The sequence below is a fragment of the Diorhabda sublineata genome, chromosome 7 (genome assembly GCF_026230105.1).
Source record: "Diorhabda sublineata isolate icDioSubl1.1 chromosome 7, icDioSubl1.1, whole genome shotgun sequence".
NCBI classification, from domain to species: domain Eukaryota; kingdom Metazoa; phylum Arthropoda; class Insecta; order Coleoptera; family Chrysomelidae; genus Diorhabda; species Diorhabda sublineata.
In genome coordinates this window covers 5,996,656-6,004,843 of record NC_079480.1, presented here as the reverse complement: position 1 = coordinate 6,004,843, position 8,188 = coordinate 5,996,656, and positions in this window count along the sequence as shown.

The following is an 8,188-nucleotide window of genomic DNA, read 5'->3' as shown; positions in this document are numbered from 1 at the left end:
ATTGCCACGTTCCCAATAACAAACCTCTTTGTCCTAATTTAGAGGGCATCAGGCTAGTGTCTGGGCGGGCTTTATTTGTAATCAGCTTTAAAAATTGGAAAAATATGGAACCAACAATGATTTCCAGTGAACTGGTGGAAGAGCTATGTATTCTTTAGTTCGAAGTGAAGTATGCCATAAAAATATCGAAAACCAGAAAATCAGCCGAAATGAACAACATTCTAATAGAATGCTAGATGGCTTTGGATGATAGAAACTTAACCCATCTTCCAAAACTGTCCAACAAAATAAATAATAAATAAAACTGACTTGAATCAGTATCCATTCGATTGTTTAAAAAGAAGTTCTGTGAGTAGTAGTAGAAGTACTTTTGAGAATAATCCAGCAGAGAATATATCCAAAATATGAAGGACAACTAGATGAAACACAGTTTAGTTTTATGTACATGTCTGTTTTATTGATTTCCAGAAGTCCTTTGATAAACTCCAATACGATAAACTTATAGAGAATTAACTTAGATCCAATAAGATTAATCAGAGATATCTGTTAAAATTAAACGACAGTAGTGCGTGTTGGGGACATGGAGACAAACGAAATCAAAATTCGAAAGGGAGTTTTCCAAAGCTGTGTTCTTTCTTTACAACTATTTGGCGTGGTGTTAGTACCTTTTTTGTTTTAATGTTTTCTAATCTAAAACCACTACTTTTCATGTACTGGTTTGGTTTAATGACTAACCAGGACTTATGCCCTGAAAACGAGTACTGTACTGATAAAATAAGTACGAATGGTCACCCTAGTTTAATAGTAATTTTTAATTTTGGTTGCATAAACCAAGCTTTAATCGTTTGTATACAGATTATTTTTACAAATCATTTTATGAATACTACTCACAAATGTCCACTAATTGTACAGTTCATCCTATCACATCTTAGGAGATGGTACAATGAGAATTCTTAACGATTTTTGATACTTTTTGTCATATTACTATACAGATATTTATAACATGTTTCTGTAAATTATTTCTCATTGTTAAAACCCTATCTAGACATTATGAGATAAAAGGATTTGATTATGTATGTTAAAACCAAAGTATTCTTCCTATTATGAATCACCGCCTTATGTGTAATGTGAAAAACAATCAAAAAAATCAAGGATAGGTATTTTTGGAAGACACTAATCTGCAGCATTAACAGGACATTGTTAAAAGCTTTTAAAATCCTACAAAGAAACATTGTTTTAAGGTTGTGTATTTACCTTAACAGAAAATATTTTTTCCATATTGTCTACAACATTCTATTTCAAAATAAATTCACAATGATTTTTTCTGAAGTTTGTAGAATACGAGGGTTTTATGGAAAGTTTTCGTTTTTCTATATTAATTTTCATGTTTCAACTTTTTTAATTATTCCAAATAATAGTTGCCGACTTTCTCCTCAAATCCAACGAAACGATAACGTTCTCTACTGATGAGAATCTTCTTTATATAACTGAAAATTCAATATTAGAAATCAGGATAAAGTCGCTGGACACCAGATCTAGTGAATACGGTGGATGGTTAATTGCTAATCGTGAATTGTAGCCATAGTGATCAGCGAATTGTAAGAAGGTTCGTTTTCCTGGTGAAAAGCATTTTCTTCATCTTCAAATGATCTTAGCAATCCACTCTTTTGTCATTGTTTCATCTTTTTGCAACTCGATGAACACAATATCATTACTGAAAACTCACAACAAATATATTTCTCAACTTATATTAATAATTGCTGACATCTTCAGGTTAAAGTCGTAAACTTTTTTGACAGCCTTCGTATTAAACACAATCAACCATGATGTTATTTATATATTTAAAGTGGAACACCATAAATACATTATTATTTTACATCTAAATCTTATTTCTCAGAATATCAGACATCAGTTGTGAATTTACAATAAATAAAATACATTGTCCTTTTTGGAATATTGTCAAAATGATAAAATCATTTTTTGTTATTTATGGCAGATGAAAAAGAAACAAAACTAGTGAAGTATAAGAATCGGAAGGGGAATTTCCAGCTATTTAATGTCTTCCTAATTCAACAATGGTGACAGAGACGGACCTACTCAAACCTACTTAAAAAAAATCGTAATTCTGAATATCACTATTGGTATAAATCGATATTTTTTCTAAATTTCTTTCATCAAACATGTTGGTTAATGATGGATTTGATAATATAAACACAATTTTTAAAGTGAAAATATATTTAATAGACTACTTCTAGCTATAAACCAACCCGCAACTCTTTCCTAATTTTACAGACAGTTCTTGGTTACAATTTGTATACAAAGGTTGTACATTACTCCTTAGTTTGGTTACTATGACTTGTTTTCGAGGATTACTACATCTTCGTGTCCGTTTTTCTTTATTTGTTTCAATATTTGGCATGATTCTTACCGCTCAGGTTGCCACTGAAGATTAATCTTCATTTTATTGAAGGTATTATAGAATTATAGGACTTTCCGAAAACTATCGGTTTAACCAAATCATGATCTGAATAAAACTAACCCGGATCACGTTCGTTGTTGTTTGGAATCTGATTGAGTTAATCGGGTCATAGTCATATGTTATGATTCTCTCTCCGGTAGATCGATAGGTAAATGCGATCAGTTGACGAGTTGTCTATGGTATTTTGAACTTTTATTTCCATTAAATGGCTGTGTATTATTAATATTTTTAGCATTTCAGCATAAAAATAGCTTATTATTATCAAACTTTAGTAGAAAATTAGAGTAAAACTGCTCAATAATGGTTATTAAACATCTAGAAACTATTATACAACTATGGTTGCTAGCCTTAGGGTCGCGCTGCCAAATCTCTAGAAGTTGCATAGCTCCGCTGAGAGCTAGGCGTTCGAGATATGATCGCTTCCCTGTCCCGAGATAGAATAAGCTTCTCTTCTATTCAAAAGTCTCTCCTGGGTTCGAATAAATGTTTTGGTTGTTCCTAAAACGTGTACCAAGTACATCAAGGGATATCCGGGGTTGAAGGATTATTGTGAATAAATATGGAACAATTGAAGTACAAGAAACTAATAAAAATCAAAAGATATTGTAGATAATGTTTTAAATTTAAAATTTTCACCGAAAATTAAATGAAACTATGATTTAAATCTCGTTTTGGGATTAGGATCCGCAATCAGCTGATAGTTGATCTACATGAACCCGGATTATAGTTTTTGAAAAGTCCTCAAATATAAATTGCTGCATACCGTAGCGTTTTTTGCATATATAACAAAATAAAATTATTATACGAGGGGCATTAGAAAAGGAAATCAAGTTGCGATTTGTGCTACCTTTTAAATGAACATAAACAATATACATAGGCAGTCACGATGAAGAAGAGAAAATTATGATCGACGAACTGGTGTCTTTAGTTGATGCAAAGATTAATAAAAACCGCCGTTTCAAAACAAAAAAGGTTTTACTTACTTTTTCACGGATTTTATTGATTGTGAAACGAAACCTACTACAAGTTTAGATCAAGATGCCCATATTGATACAGATCACCAAAAAGTAAGATAACTGGGACATCGTGGACACCTACAACAGAACTAGTAATCGATTACTAGATAAAATTAGAGAAATAGAAGATTTTTTTCCATTTCCCTTGATTTTGTGTCTGGTGTGGTTTCAAGAATGGAGGGCTGGCTGGCAACACATTATTTTGACGATGGAAAGGGCATGTCACTGCTATGATAAGAGTCCTTATTTTTTTGTAATTCTCTTTAAGATACAAAGAATGAATTTCGGTTTTTCTACTCTATTTTTTTTAATTCTAAAACATCTAAAAATATTTATCTAAGTAAATGACATAATTTGTTTAGATTAGTTACTACTGAATTGAATATAAATAGTTTGAGTGAAAAGTTTTTCAAGGAAAATTCATTTTTTTGCATTTATGGATATAATTACAGTCGATCTATCAACCGTAGTATTGTAAGCCGCGTCCGTGAACCATTAAGCTATCAAAACTTCTACTTTTGAAACCTTATTTGACAATAGGTACTTATAAATTATTTATTTTACCAAAAATCGTTTTGAAATTTTAAGATTTATATCAAAATTAAATTAATTTTTTTATTGAATATTGAGCCAGAAGATATCACATTTCCTGTCAGTTGGTTGATTAAAAGTTAATGAAAAATCCATGTAAACAGAAGAAACAAACTACCGGAGTAAATCGAATAGAATTGTAAAAAACAAGGGTATAGCTAAAGCGAGTATCTATTAAATAAATAATCATCTACATCAAAAAAAAAACATTTAGTTGTCACAATTGTATCCAATCTTCTGAACGTGGATGAAATTGAAAATACATTCTGAAGCTAAACTCATTTTTCAATCTAAACTATATACTAATCCATAGCCAACGTATCAAGTACTTCACTTAAAATGATTGATCTCAAATTTTGGCGTCTCGAATGCTACTTAACTGTAATTTTAATATGCCTGTCATCAATATTTCCAATATATATCCACCCAAAATATTAGAATAAACAGTACTTAGACCTTGTATCTTATTTTTCTTACGACGCCGTCTCCCTACGGAGATTGGCGATCCAAATGGCAAAATTTCTGTAGACATCTGTCCGAGACATCAGCGCAAATCTTTCAGCCATGAATTTTGTCGACGGCCGACCGTTTTCCTTCGATTATGAAGCAGAGAATCTCATATCACTCGCTTCTCATTATATGACCTAGGTACTGCAACTTTCTCTCCTTGATTGTCGTGATAAGTTTATGTTTAGGTCCTCTATGTTTGTCTTATGTTCCGTCCAAGATATCCGCAGCATTCGCCTGTAGACGTACATATAGAACGCATCGATTTTTTTCTCTGTGGCCGCATCCGTAATCCAACTTTCTCATCCTTACAGAAGAACAGGAAAGATGTAAGAACGAAGCATTCTAATCAGGAGTTCCAGACTGAGGTTTGCCAGAAGTGTCCTCATGTTGTTCAGAGTTTTCCGCGCTTACTCAATTCTTGATCTGATTTAGAATTTTTGGTCGCATTGTTGGTTGACGAGCGTGCCAAGGTATCTTAGAGATGACACTTGTTCAATGGTCTCTCCTTGGAGTCTTAGGGTGGAGGTTCTCTGTATTTTTAAGAACACCAATAATTTGGTCTTGGACGTCTTGGGCACACAGTCAAAAGCGTTTTTATACATCAACATTCATGTCTCTACATTTCTAAATCAAGTCACATTTAACAAGAAAAGAGCTTCTCGAGTTCCCTCGTATACTTGAATGAAAATTAATTGTTTGCGTTCTGATACCAACATAGTATTTGATGATCTTAGTGATAAATAACATGAGAAATATAAAGGTACCTATCTAATAATCATCTGTTTGAAAATAACCTTGGACATTGATATCTCTCAACTCTTAAATCAAACTTGTCTCAAATAAATAAGGATATCCCATAGCCGCTAGGCAGATGTACATTGGAAATGGAATTAATTTGAGTGGGTAGACCTAATCTGTTTACTTGAGAGGTTGGTCAGAATATAACTTTTTATATTCAAAATTATCAGGACAGAAATTGAAAACTTGTTTTAAGATTTTAACAAAATGAGAATTCAAAAAAAATTATTTCTACTTTTCATATTTCGTCTTCTCATTGAAGGATGGCGACCACGTTTTTAAATGCGTCTCTGTCCCTCGTAACATGAAACAATTCTCCGACGTTTTCTTTTGCGGCCAATGCGTCTTAGTAGTTTTTCGTTGGTTATTCTGTCAGTCCAGGCTATGTTCAGGATGCGTCTATAGAGTAACATCTAGAGATCTAGAGTTTTTTTATCATTTCAGCTTTCAAGGTCCAATTTTTTACTTCTTTTTATTCATCAGGACTTCCAAATACATCTAATTGTCTGTTCATATCATTTTTCTATTCTATAATTCCAATCCAACACTTCTGATTCTTTCATTTTGCACTATTATCTTTTAACTACATTTATATTCAAACCCAATGTTTTTGTTGGCACTACCAGTTTTTTCGTTGGTTCTTTCAACTTCTCTTTTTAATCATTTCTTTCCTTTCTATTTAGAAAATATTTTATTAACATGTATACTTGAATTTACCTGTGTAATTTTCATAATTGTCTTGGATATCAAAGTTTGACTGATTCTATGGGAAGAATATACCAAAACCACTTTTGACGATCAAAGAGAAGAAATAAATACCAACAGTAACACTGAAATGAGAACATCCATTTTTAAGGAAGAAGTAGAAGCAGCAATAAAACAGCTAAAAATTGGAAAGCTCCTGGTCCTGACGACATACCTGCAGATGCGTTAAATCACCTGCTTAATAATATCTATTTAACAGGATCAGTACCAAGGAAATGACTTCAATCAATGTTTGTAACAATTCTAAAGAAACATAATGCCAAAAAGTACGAATAACCCCGTACTATTAGCTTAATAAGCCACTCGCTAAAGGTGTTCCTCAAAGTTAGCAACTGATGCACAATTTGGTTTTAGGAATCAATTCGGTACAAGAGAGGTCTTTTTTACCTAGTCTTGATGCAGCAAAATATCCATTTGTTTTATCAATAATAATAGGGCTCAAACGACTAATGGAAATCCTGTAACGAAAAAAATTTGACACAAGGGATATACAAATAATAACCACACTAGACCTGAATCAAACTGCGTCTGTTCGCATTGGAAATCAAGCGATAAGTCAGAGAGGGGTGTGTTCTTTCTTCACTCCTTCCCTCAAAAATGATGCCGGCGGAATAAGAATTAACCGCACTCCACTGAACAACACAGTACGTGACGCTCAAAACTGGAAAGAGACGAGAGATATGACTACCTGGGTCCTCTTGTATGGTGTACGAGCTCAGACCCTTGACACAAACGAAGATTAGAAGCCAGGTCTGAACCCAGCAAACGAGGCTGAGAATATCATGGACAGATCATGTGATGAATATAGGTGTTCTCAGAAGTACTAAGAAGTTAAGATACTTCGTAGAGTGAAAAGAGGAAAACTTCAATGACATGACCACATCATGAAATTATAAAATCGAGTAGCTCATAATTCAGGTAAAAATATCTATTGCATAGAGAAGATTGTCTTGTCTTAGGAACCTGCGAAAATGGTTTTTATTTATGGTCGCAACTTCCAAAGTCAAAATAGCCAACATCCGAAATGGAGCTGGTACATGAAGAAGAAGATAATTTCCAACCTCGAAAACACTTTTCGCCACATGTAACTAAAGCTGAAATATAAGTAATATTCTTAGGTCGTTTACGTGTTTGTAATGCTGAAATAAAGTCATAAGAAAAGATTTTTTTATGCTTAAATTTTACCCAATCAAAAGTTCCAAGGACTGATGAATATGTCCACTATTGACTTCCAAAATTTCCCGCCTATTAAATTGACACTGCATCTGAGACTAAAATGGGCCTAAGGCTAAGCTTTATAGATACAAAATCTTGAATTTTGTTGAAATCGTACAACCACGGATGGAACCTAACACTTTTGGTGTTTGCTGATCAGAGATTGAAAGTACAAGTACACTACTCAAAAGACATCAGAGACTATCAGTAGTAATAACAGTGTTTTTTTATAGTGAATTGGGGTTCAAGTAAGTTTAGATAGGTTAGTCAGGCAATAAAGACCTGTCGGCCGTTTGTTAATAGGCACGTGGTATAATCTACATTAACTTCCTTCATCATCAACATCATCAAGCCTTTCAAGTTTTTCTCGGCCTGTTCCTTCTTATGGCCACAATGGGATCCATTGCGTTATTCATTTGATCATTTCAATTGGTTTTCTTCCATTATGTGCCCAGCCCAGCTGAGCCTTTGTGTTTTTATGTATCTCACTATATTCTCTCTACCCATTTTTCTCTCTATTTCTTCGTTATTCTTTGCTCTTCTTTCTTCTTGCTGTGTTATGTTTGGGTCATTAACTACCTTAACAATTGTAAAACAATCAATGGCGATTAGTATACCAATCTATAATGGGTCGCTTTTTGTACCAGAACCATGGCCACGTATGCAAAAATCCTATTCAGTAATCTGCTCTAGTCATCGGATTGATTTCTTGTCCTAAATTCTGAAGAAATGGCTAAACTGAAAGAATTTTAACTAACTAATGATGATTCCGAAAAATATTGTTTGGAAGGAATTAAAAAATTGAAGAAACGTT